We start from the raw sequence: 13,425 nt of genomic DNA, 5'->3' as shown, positions 1-13,425 counted from the left end.
GTGATTACTAACAATATCTTAGTGCATATATACATACGTTGTATGTTGATTCACTCACAAACTTCCTTCCAAGAACATTGACTAAAATTTTCTTAAGAAAATAAGAAAATACGAAAATGTATTTTCAATGTCATTATTAGCGAAAGCGAAACCGGTCGACAAACACACTACTCTTTCACTTATAAAGTATATTTTAAAATATATTTACGTAATGTAAACTGTATCCATAACTGCATGTCTGCATATGTGCACGCGTGTGTGTTTGTATGTGTCTTTCTCTACGTCAGTGTTTGTGTTGATATTGTCGCAAAAGATTGTTGTCTGCGTTTATGTCTCGTAACCTATAGCTGCTACAAGTGATTGCTATATATATATATATATTGCATTACAACTCACCACGTGGGGATAATCGAAATTCTCTTCCTCCCTTTTCTTACTATATGTGTGGGGGGGATGCGTATGTATGCATATATATATATATATAGGTGTATATATATATAATATATATATATATATATATATATATATATATATATATATATATATATATATACGTGGTCTGATCAATAAATATCTGGACTGTTGCTTTAGTACCGAAGCTAAAGCACGGTGAGTGAAACCGCTTGGCTCAGATTGACCTTGAACACTACTGTGCATGCGCACTAAGTTTTAACTTTCTAGCTCACTTCCGTTGTTTATATTAGTGCTTGGAAGGAAGGTGTGTAGCGTGTGATCGTCGCACTGACCATGACAGAGAAAGTTGAGTAGAGAATCTGCATCAAATTTTGCCAAAAGCTTGGCCATACTTGCTCAGAGGCCTAGGCAAAGTGTTCAAAAAGTTTTCATCGTTCTCGACACAATCAAGAAGTGTCTTTTTGGTCAGCTGGAAGCAGTTTTGGAACTTGGCAGACACGCGTCTCATACCCAAATCTTCAGTGATAATGGACTGAACTGAACCGTAGCTAATCTGCACATCCTCTGATAACTCACGGATGGTGGTTCGACGATTTCCCCTCATAGATACATGTACATCTGCGATGTTTTGCTCAGTTCTGCTAGTCGCGGGTCTCCCAGAACGTTAGCTAATATCGACATTTTTTCGGCCATCTTGGAAGCGTCTGAACTACTCGTACACTTATGTGCGGATCATACACTTTCTGCAACCTTGCGTAGGACTCTGAGCAGGTATCGTCATGACAACTTTCTTTGTCGTAGTCAATGCAACTATCACACGCTACACACGTTCCTTCCAAATACTGCTGTAAACAGCAGAAGCGGGCTAAAACGTTGAAACTTAGTGCGCATGCATAGCAGACTTTAAGGTGGATTTGTGCCAAGCAGCTTCACTCTGCGTGCATTAGCTTCGTTACTATGGCAATAGTCCGGATACTTATTGATCAGACCTCGTAAGACAAGGAATAAATAATAATCAATACACATTTTATTTATTGCAGGAAATTTGGCTTGACTTACAGCTGTTTCAAGTAGTTAACTTAATCTGACCATTGATAGGCTGAGAAAAATTGAACGATCTAGAGAATTAATGCTACTTTGATGCGAGTCATTCTGTTCTTGTAATAACCAAGCAGAACCCGTAAGGTCATGGTAGAGCAACACCTAGAAGGGGTTTTAGCCAATCACATCAACCCTGTACTTATTTTTAAAGTTTGGTATATATTTTAGCGATCACTTATTGTAGCAGCTATAGGTTACGAGACATAAACGCAGACAACAATCTTTTGCGACAATATCAACACAAACACTGACGTAGAGAAAGACACATACAAACACACACGCGTGCACATATGCAGGCATGCAGTCATGGATACATAGAATCATGGTTACATGTGCCTTCATATATATATATATATACGCATGCTGATATATGACCGACGTTGGACTCCTCGTTCGCATAATCACCGAACCTGGAGCTTAACTATAGTCTATCCATAGCACTTACTCAGTATTACCTGACACTTTTGGGTCTTATTGACACCATTACCTCTCATAACCTATATATATATATATATATATATATATATATATCATCATCATCATCCTCGTTTAGCGTCCGTTTTCCATGCTAGCATGGGTTGGACGGTTCTACTGGGGTCTGTGAAGCCAGAAGGCTTTATCAGGCCCAGTCAAATCTGGCAGTGTTTCTACGGCTGGATGCCCTTCCTAACGCCAACCACTCCGTGAGTGTAGTGGGTGCTTTTTACGTGCCACCCGCACAGGTGCCAGACAGAGCTGGCAAATGGCCACGAATGGATGGTGCTTTTTATGTGCCACCGGCACGAGGGCCAGGCGAGGCTGGCAACGGACACGAAACAGGGCGGTGCTGGCAACGGTCGCGAAACGGAAGGTTCTCTTACATGCCACCGGCACTGGTAACACATCTGCAATTTCCATTGATCGATTTCGATTCTGATCTATATATATATATATTTCTTTACTACCCTCAAGGGGCTAAACACAGAGGAGACAAACAAGGACAGACAAAGGGATTAAGTCGATTACATCGACCCCAGTGCGTAACTGGTACTTAATTTATCGACCCCGAAAGGATGAAAGGCAAAGTCGACCTCGGTGGAATTTGAACTCGGAACGTAACGACAGACGAAATACGGCTACGCATTTCGCCCGGCGTGCCAACTCGCCGCCTTCAATATATATGAAGGCTATAGTTGAAAACATTTGTCAAACAGGATATCAAGAAGTTGCAGGACGAACTTCAATGCAAGAGTCACTCTGCACTTATCTCAATACGAAGTTCGATCGCTACCACTGATTTCATATATTGGATCAAGTCGGAAGTGAGGTATTGTCGATTGAATCGATTTTGGGAGTCGTCTAACCGAATCTGAATGGATGTGAAAGAAAGTTCGTCTGTGGTGAGGAGGGGTGTCAATGGCAACTGAATGAGCTTGTGGCTTTAGGAATGACGCTCTCTATTCTGTTTAAAACGTTTTTAATTCAAATGTTCTGCATTATTGCTGCTTTTAAACAAAAACCTATATTTTGATGATGTTTTTTGATCAAGAAAACCCAGCGAGTAGGCTTTTACGTGGATTGTTTACCTGCTAGAAGTAGCAGCTAAATCTCGCTGAAATAATAACGTGTCTTAGAAAGAAAGACGATGACAAGTTCACAGTTGGAATATCTTTGACTTTAATCATGACTGACAGCAGCAGCAGCAGCAGCAGCAGTGGGAACATTGTCGCTAAATGTAGAATGTTATCTATATTTAGCGACAATGTAAAAAATCAAGCGCCTGATCCATCGAGATAATCAAACGAACGAAAAATATTCGGTTGAAAACAACTTCCTACGTCAATGAAGTATTAAAATTGCTAAACGACCGATTTTAAAAGCCACTGAGGAACTGGACGATCGGTGGACTTTATTTTTCTACACAACACACGCACGTGCGAGCACACAAGACCTCAGTCTCTCATTTTGTTTGTCTCTCGCTGTCTTTGTCATTAAAGAAAAGCATCAGACATGTTCAGTTTATATCCAGAGCAAACCTCAAACTGCTGTTTTTGATCCCTATGGTTTAATAAAAGGCTTTTTCAATGAAAGATGTAATTTTGAATTTGTGGTGGGTAATGACATAAAAGGGGGAAGATTCCAGTGAGTTCAAAATGGAAGCTGGATTTTTCCCCCCGGCTATGCCTATTTCCCGTCAATAATGTCTCTCCGGAAATTAACAGGTCTGATCCCATCGTTTTAATTAATGGTTTCAAGAATCGATTCGCGTTGTAGACACCTTGGACAAGTATCATTTTAAGAAATAAGGCAGCGAGCTAGCAGAATCGGAAACCTACCAGACAAAATGCTAAGTGGCATTTCTTCCAACATTAAGTTCTGAGTTCAAATTCCACGAGGTCGAATTTACCTTTCTTCCTTTCATCGACTGGGGTCGATGTCATTGACCAACCCCTTCATTCAAAGTTCCACCCTTGTGCCTATTGTAAAAAGAATTAATGGTTTCTAATTTAGGCAAAAAGGCTGGCAGTTTTTAGGAGAGATGTTACTCGATACTCGATACCACTAGATTGGTACTTTATTTTATCGACCCTGAAATAATGAACGTCAAAGATAACGTTAGCAGAATTTGAACATAGAACGTAAGAAGCCAGAAGAAATTCTGTAAGAGCATTTTTCCTGAAATGCTAACGATTCCGCCAACTCACCATCTTCTGAGCCCCTCCCACTAATGAACGACACTGATCACGAGGTATCCAGTAATCGACTCTCATTTATGACACTACAACATTCAATGCATGAAGTAGATAAATGTACTTTACCGTTGTGAAATCAGATTTTAGGTTTATAAACAATTATTTGAACTCTTCGAGTCACAAGACTGAAATACACTCTCTGCATATCACAGTTTAAGTAGAAAGGGGGAATTTTTCTAAGACATTTTCGTGAATGGTAATTCTATTAAACAAAAAGGAAAACATACAAAAGAAATTAGCCTATAACTTGTCTTCAATACACACACACACACACACACACACACACACACACACACACACACACCACACACACACACACATACATACATATATATATATATATATATATATATATATATATATATAGCTAACTTCTGAGACAAAATCTTTGCTTTTCAAATTCTCATTCAAAATGTTTGTTTGTTTATTTGGTTGTTAAGTTATTTATTTATAGTGTTGAGCTCCACCACGTCGTATGAGTGGGGAGGGAGTGAATATTTTTCTTGAAAGAATGCTTTAAAAATTACTGAATGCCGGGAAATATCTGCTGTCAAGTTGCTAGTTTTGCATTCTACAGACTATTCAAAAAAGAAAATATTTCTCTTCACAATAGCAGCCAATAGAAGTGTCTCCAACATGTGACATTTGTAATTCCTGTGAAGTGAGCAGTCGTCTCTTAAAGCTACTGACGCTATTTCCAAGCGACTATGTTGGGTGAGGGAGGAACACCAGAAGTTTATAGAAACACAGCAAGCAGCCGAGTTGCTGTGTCTCACAAATTAATCAATAATTTATGCTCACCAAGATAGGTGGCCTGCATTATTGATGAAGAACACTGATTAACTATTGCCAGTGATTCTTTTGAAAAGTCCATCTGTTCATCTATTGTCAAACATTATCACGTGGATATCTCCATAGAAAAGATACTCTACAATATTCGGAACTATTTAATATTTAAATTAATAAATGGTAATCGAAATAAAGGACTGCCCCACAACTCATTAGGTTGTTAGCCTGCTGGAACTTAATATAAAAACGAAATAAAATAAGATGTTACAGAGAGAAAGTAAGAGAAAGTAGAAAGTAGTGTTAAAAAAGAAAAAAACACTGAATCGAAGAAAAATGTTATTCTAAATCAGAAGACAAATACACATTAATAAAACCAAAATGGATGACAAAACAAGACACAACTTTAAAAAGGCTGATACTTTTAATGCGTGGTTATCAGAAATATTTAGTACTTTCGCAGTGTTGTCATTATCATATTTTGATCTCGGAAAAGAAAGTTTAATCTTTCACTGGTTCAGTTCAACAACTCATTGATAAGGTCAACTATGAAGTACAGCTAGCTTGCCACTGTAAACAGCGATGCCTTATAACCGAGTTGCGTCTTCTTGACTTATAGTTTTGATCCTTCTAAACTCCATCCCATCAAAACGTCCCCAGTTATACTAACACTGGTTCAGTGTGTTACTGACAAAAATATACTAATAAATTTCGGAACTTTAGTAGTTTAGAAAGTGATCACACTGAGTTATTGGAAGAGTTATTGTCAACATTTAAAAAGTTTTTTAAATGTATTCACTTTTCTATAACCATTTTTGTTTGATTTTAATTGGCTGAAATGGCTCTCCCACGACGTAGTTATTATACTTCTAAATTTTTTAATAAACCTGTGTCCCAGATTGTAACTTGTTCGAGGGTTACAGTGTTTGTTAGTGCAACGGAAACATCAGCAAAAAAGTTTATGGGCGCAAATATGGCTGTGTTATCAACAAGTTCGCTTCACACTCATATGGTTCTTGGTTCGATTTCACCGCATGATACCTTGGGAACGTACCTTCTCCCATAACCTAAAAATCAATTCAATTCTTGTTGAGTGAAACTGTGGAGACACAAACAATGTGGAATCTCGTTGAATGCACTCTACGTGTTCTGGGTTTCTGGGATGATAGGCACAATCTGTCGTCTGATTTAACACCACCACCTAGCTCTTGTTTCTGCGAGTTCATTTGCAAGCATTCGGACCAAGTATAATGATAACTAGATCAAATTGCGTTGCTTCTAACTGGTGCAACTTTAAAGAAGTGAATCACTCTTTCCCTTCTCGCCATCAGTCATAGAATCCATAGGAAATTCTGCACTTGTTCATCGGTTAATCGAAATTCAATCAAGTACTCGTCTCAATGACATTTATATTTCCTTCGATGCCACTTGCTGCAAATTGATCAAAATATCTTCTTATAATATAGGTAAGTGATTAGTATCATGTGTGTTGTTATAGGCGATGTAATTACAATTGCAGAATGTTTTTCCTGTACGGTTTGCTTATCTTTCGCTTACATTCCTTTTCTTCTCAACCTCTCTTTCCTTGAGGCGAGCTTTCCCAATCGATAGCATGCCGAGCAAAATGCGGAGCGGCATTTAGTCCGTCTTTATGTTCTGGATTCAAATTCCGTCGAAGTCAAGTTTTCCTCTCGCCCTTTCGAGCTCGATAGCACTGGGGTTGATGTAGTTGACTTACCCCCTCCACCGAAATTGCTGACCTTGTGTGTATATGATATGATATGATATATAAATATATATATATATATATATATATATTGTTGTTTTTTGGGGGATAGTCATGTTGCTAGTTTAGCCAATGAAAACACACGCACTTGCTTCAGCTTTATTTCATATTAATTGCATTTCGACCAGAGTTCTTTCGTCTCACTTCTGTGACCTCATCAGTGGTCATTTGCTTTCTTCTTTCTTTTTATGTATATATATATATATATATATATATATATATATATATATATATATATATATATAGCTATCACTGGGATAGCAACATATTTCTCCGAAGTGTTTGATTTTTTCTTTTCGTAAATTTGAAATTACTATAACTTCTTTCTTGAATTTGAAATATATCATAGGATCATTTAAGAAACATATGTAAAGTATATCTTTGAAATAACTTTGGAGAAACTGCAATCCTAGGTCAGGAAAACAGCAAGATTGAGCGCCTGACACCCATCTCTACCAGTCACCCAATGTCCCATTGCGGTCGGTAGCAGTTCTACGTTAGCAGTATATAAAGACTTAATGGCGGATTAGAGCCACGACGTTCTCTGAAAAATTCTGGACGTTGACGAGGATGAACTAGTTGATCTGTTTCGTTGGACTTTAGGACCGGAAACTACCATGAATAACTTCTAAAAATTTCTAGCCTAGCAGTGTTACCGAGGGGCACAACAAGTTTGTGATAAACTCTACAGGCGCGAAAGTCCCACCAGGCGGGTGACTGTGACAAAAAGTTTCGAATGAATGCGCCTGTAAAGTGGAGAATGCACCTGTAGAACTGGTCGGAGCTTAGGCCTTGGTGGTCAGGGTGATTTTGGATCTGTGCAGTTACTTGAATGGCCCAAGTTGGAGGTTTTCCTCTATCTCGAATACTGCATCATAGATGTGTTCGCATACTATGTAAATATCATACTCTTTACTCTTTTACTTGTTTCAGTCATTTGACTGCGGCCATGCTGGAGCACCGCCTTTAGTCGAGCAAATCGACCCCGGGACTTATTCTTTGTAAGCCCAGTACTTATTCTATCGGTCTCTTTTGCTGAACCGCTAAGTGACGGGGACGTAAACACACCAACATCGGTTGTCAAGCAATGCTAAGGGGACAAACACAGACACACAAACACACACTTATATATATATACGACAGGCTTCTTTTCAGTTTCCGTCTACCAAATCCACTCACAAGGCATTGGTCGGCCCGGGGCTATAGCAGAAGACACTTGCCCAAGATGCCACGCAGTGGGACTGAACCCGGAACCATGTGGTTGGTTAGCAAGCTACTTACCACACAGCCACTCCTGCGCCTATGTATACTTTTATCTCATTTTATCCTCCTCTCTCTTTCTTCCCTTCCACTTTTATTATAAACTGTCCTCGTAATGATCCCCTCATGTTATACCCCTGTGGCAAATAGGAAAATAATCGTAATTTATTCAGCTCAAGCAATACAGACACTCCTTTGTCAATCCTCGTCGAACCTGTAGGGAATTAGTAATTAGTCCATCAAAACCTATAACCATTAATGATATTGTTTACAAAGCGTTTAGTATAGCAAAAACAATTTGGGAAACAAACGATGATAGAATTTTAAAACGAAGTACTTATGCTGTTTGATTCAAACTTCTACCGTTCTAATTTAACTATAAAATATTTATAGCACTCAATGCTCCTCAAACATTTACAGGACAACTTTCAGCATCATATCCTAATGTTTGTCTAATTATTGACGTATTTCCTTGAACTAAACTGAATAACAATCCATTTTAATCCGTTAAATATTAATCAAGAAATTGTTACCATTTTATCATTGTCATTAAGGCAGTGAACTGGCAAAATCGTAAGTACGCCATAGCACTTATGCTGAGTGGCATTTCGTCCGTCTTTACATTCAGAGTTCAAATTCCGCCGAGGTTGACTGTTTGTCATCCTTTCTGCGTCGACAAAATAAGTAACAGTCAGGTACTGGGGTTGATCAAATCAGCTTTCCCCCTCCCTCAAAATTTCAGGCCTTGTGCCTATAGTAGAAATCATTATCATTATTATTGAAAACAGCGAGCTTCGCAGAATTGCTTCTGTTGCAGACAAAATGCTTAATGGCGTTTCCTCTGACTAAGTTCTGCGTTGAAATTCCTCCGATGGCGACTTTGCCATTCATCCTTTCGAGGTCGACAAAATAAAATACCAGATAAGAACTGAGTTCGATGTAATCGACTTGTCCCTCCCCTCAAAATTGTTTTCTTGGGCCTATTATAGAAAGGATTATTACGGTTGTTGTTGTTGTTGTTAATTACCATTGATACGCTTTCGGTGCATATCAAGCACAGTTCTGTATTGAAAGTAAATAATAGGCGCAGGAGTGACTGTGTGGTAAGTAGCTTGTCTACCAACCACATGGTTCCGGGTTCAGTCCCACTGCGTGGCATCTTGGGTAAGTGTCTTCTGCTATAGCCTCGGGCCGACCAATGCCTTGTGAGTGGATTTGGTAGACGGAAACTGAAAGAAGGTTGTCGTATATATGTGTATATATATATATATATATATATGTGTGTGTGTGTGTGTGTGTGTGTGTGTGTGTGTGTGTGTGTGTGTGTGTGTGTGTGTGTGTGTGTTTGTGTGTCTGTGTTTGTGTGTCTGTGTTTGTCCCCCTAGCATTGCTTGACAACCGATGCTGGTGTGTTTACGTCCCCGTCACTTAGCGGTTCGGCAAAAGAGACCGATAGAATAAGTACTGGGCTTACAAAGAATAATTCCCGGGGTCGATTTGCTCGACTAAAGGCGGTGCTCCAGCATGGCCGCAGTCAAATGACTGAAACAAGTAAAAGAGTAAAAGAGAGTAATATATCTGCAGTGCCTAGAGGTGCTATTTTCTGCATGTTGTACATATTTGGAACTCCTGAGGTTTTTGTTATGTAAGTAAATACATATGTTTTGATATCATTCCTAAAACAGCTACTATTTTAGCGATTATTTCTGTTTTAACCCCCATATGTTATTTATCTTCATTTCCAGATCTTTATATTTTGATAAATGCTTTATCTTTTCAAGGCATATCTGTTCGGACTGATACATTGATTAGGAAGCATTTATTTTCCCAGTGATCCTTGTTAAGAATATCTACCTTGATCTCCTTATATCTGTGTATTAGCAGATGCCTCCCTTTTCTGTTAGTATTTCATGATGCTGGCTTAACTTCAAGTGTACGTATGTCCCAACTTATGCATTATATCCAGTTATGGATATAATGCATTCTCTCTTGGCTAAGACTGGGAGTCAGAAGACTAATGCTTTCTTCCCTATCTCCACATATTCTGCACTTACTATATTCTGCTATATGTTTTCGTGGTTTCTGCTGGAAAAAGCTTGGCTTGTGCCGCAGTCAAGTATTTTTCAGCCTGTTTTGTATCCAATGCTTCTCAACTAATGTTGCAACTTTTCCTTGTGTACATTCACTCTATTTAGTTTCTTTCTTGTTGTCTGATATTGGGCATGTAGGGGCTTTTCTAACCATCACTTTATCATGGCATTCTGAAACACTAGTTATAGCTTAAATTTTAGCTTTTACACAATTTCCGTTTATTCTTTTTCTTCATATAAGTCTGTTACTCTGGCATTTGATTTATATTTATTGACTTCCCTGATGATGGAAAGTAATTTTCTGTTTCGTTCTCTACTAAAGACTTCTTTTGTAGAGCCTCATTCGACATTTTATAGTAGCTTTCTTGCTGCATACTCCCCTTCCCACATTTCTGTATCAGACTTTGGGTGATGTATTCTAAACGCAGTCATTATTTTCCTTTTTTCTTTCCCCGTGTGTTTTGTGTGTGTGTGTGTGTGTGTGTGTGTGTGTGTGTGCGTGCGTGTGTGTGTGCGTGCGTGTGTGTGTATGTGTGTGTATGTGTGTGTGTGTGCGTGTGTGCGTGCGTGTGTGTGTGTGTGTTCGTGCGTGTGTGTGTGCGTGCGTGTGTGTGCGCGCACGCCTTCTCAACTTTTCTTTCATTTGCGTGTGTTAGACAATATCCAGTTCAAGGATCCTAAGTAATTCTTTTTCCCGTTTCATGGCCAGTGTTCTCTTATTAGCGCTCTTAATTTTCTTCTCTTCGAGATCATTTTGGCACATTTTTCAAAGCCGAATCTCATTATAGCTTCTTTGATAAATCTATGAACTATCTGCAGTAGTGTTTCTTATTGCTTATCATGTGCTGCTTATTAGTTCGAGATCATTCATACACAAGTGTTGGTTGCTTGTCTTACACTAGTATTTGTTTCTAATGCCAGCAGGCAGAAAAGGGATGGGGAGAGCAATCCCCTTCCAGTTTCTTCTTCTAATGAGGATCGGTCTATTTTTTATAAGCTCCCAAGTTGTTTGCATCTGTAAAATTGTTCGTCCTTTATTCATGACATGTATCGTGTATTTTCTTTTTATTGCCGCTATCTAATTCATGACTAGTGTTTCTAGGATCCATGTGTTTAGAATACTGTCCAAAGCTATCTGACAATCAATCTTTGCTCAGGTCTTTCTCCTTTAGTTTTTGGCTACAGTAATTGATTTTTACAACTAGATAAGTTTTTACAAAACCCCATCTGCCTCCCTCTAAACAAATTTTTTCTAGATGTTTGCTTAATCTCTGTAATATTATTGCTATTAAGGCTTAGCTGGTTGTAGGAAGGCAGGTTATGAGTTCGTAGTTTTAAGTATCTATGGTTTCTTTAGTTTGGGGGATTAAGATTCTCTCTGGTGCGCCAGTCAGGTGTTGTCTACAACTCCGTCAGTATTTCATTAAACTTCTCTGCCAGACTATTTAGTCTAACCAGAAGCTAGCAATCTAATCATGTCCTAGTGCTTTACAATAGTTTGGCTTTGCAATGTCTGGATTTCTTTTTCCGTTGTTATGGCCATGCATGATTTTTCAGATGCTGTGTTCGTTGTTTTTACCAATCTTTTCCAAGGGGAATATCTTCGCTTCCTAAACTCCCCAACAAAATTCTTCTTTCCCTGCTGCTGGCGCTACATTGATTTCTATTTTATTTCTACCAAGTTCTTGATAAAATCGTTTTGAGTTGGAGCCGACCTGTTTGTTTACTTCAAAGGGTTCATGGCGTTAATCATGCTCACCGATGAATTCTTTGCAATTTAGAGAGGATCGATAGTTTTAGCGTTCGATCATTTCAGGCACTTCTTGATTGTTATTGAGCAAAAGCAACTGCTTGCTAGCTTAATTAACAAAAATATTATTCTGAGGTTCATTGACAACACATTTTCTCACCTCTGCTCTATAATCTCTCTATTTCTCAAGCTAGGATCTAATATTTTTCAATTTTCTCAATTTCCTAGAGAATACAAATTCTTTATAAGAAGGCAAAGTCAATAATCTTACATATTTTTTTTTCTTTACTCCAATATTATATCTAGTCTTCTTACTTTAAAGGTACGATCAGTTTCTATGCAGAAACCACATAAATTCCTGTAATCAGTATTCACCCTACCAGCCTGGGAATCGTGTCTGTACCACTTTTCTGTCACTTCAAGTTTACAGGCTTAGCTAGCATCTCAGTCCACTGAGATGCATTCAGGCCAGCGTTTATACGCTTTTTGCGTCAGCATACTGCTCAGAAGATAGATAAGCTTTCATCCTCTTTTCCACACATTCTATATTTGCAGTTTAACTGAGTTTTATCAGTCTTTGTTTTTATCAAATTCATTGTAATGACGTTTTGCTGTATGGCTAGAATTGATTCAGTTTCTTGTTTTTTCTCAAACACATCCATTATCAGACATGTTGAATAAAAATAAAATTTAACTCAGAACTTAAAGAGTCGAAAGAAATATGGCTAGCCTTTTCTCCGAAGCTCTAACAACTCATCCAGCTTACCAACAACAACAACAACAACAACAATAATAATAATAATAATAATAATAACAATAATAACAACAACAACAACAACAACAACAACAACAACAATAATAATAATAATAATAATAATAATGGCTTAATATTTTGGCACGAAACCAGCCAGTTCTAGGGAGGGGTTAAGTCAATTACGTCAACACCAGTGTTCAACTGTACTTATTTTACCGACTCCGAAAGAATGAAAGCAAAGTCAACCTCAGCGGAATTTGAACTCAGAACATAAAGACGAACTTAGCTGTTCGGCAAAAGAGTTAGATAGTACCAGGCTCAAAAATAAATACTGAGGTCAAATCACTAGACTAAAATTTCTTCAAGGCAATGCCGCAGCATGGCCGCAGTCTAATAACTGAAACAAGAAAAGATAACAGATACCACGAATATTAAAGGAACCAGTTTTGCTTTTGCTGTTACATGGACAAAATTTCCTGAACAAAGAATCAACTGAAAGAATTTTGTAACACCTATCAGTGGTTCTTTTCCCCCAATGTCTAATCCAATGAAGCACAAAGAGAGATCAATACCACTGTGCTTACAGAAGTACGGTGGAAGTTTCTACTTCACAACCAAACAACAGTTAGAAGAAAATAGCGCGAGATATCCGGAGAAATTTTCTCGATTGAGAGGATAAAGATTATGGGACTGCCTGTCGTATTTTTAGGATCTATGTCAAAATACAGGCTGAAATATATAGAGCGCTGCCC

General features: G+C 38.3%; 1 protein-coding gene across 2 annotated transcripts in view; it reads right to left on the bottom strand.

The window, feature by feature from the left end:
- The window catches only part of LOC115209385 (GTP cyclohydrolase 1-like), a 156,751-nt gene that overhangs the window by 116,996 nt on the left and 26,330 nt on the right, over positions 1–13,425 (bottom strand). The window lies entirely within an intron of this gene.

Source organism: Octopus sinensis, linkage group LG3 (assembly GCF_006345805.1).
Source record: "Octopus sinensis linkage group LG3, ASM634580v1, whole genome shotgun sequence".
NCBI lineage: Eukaryota > Metazoa > Mollusca > Cephalopoda > Octopoda > Octopodidae > Octopus > Octopus sinensis.
This window is presented reverse-complemented; position numbering and strand designations above follow the sequence as displayed.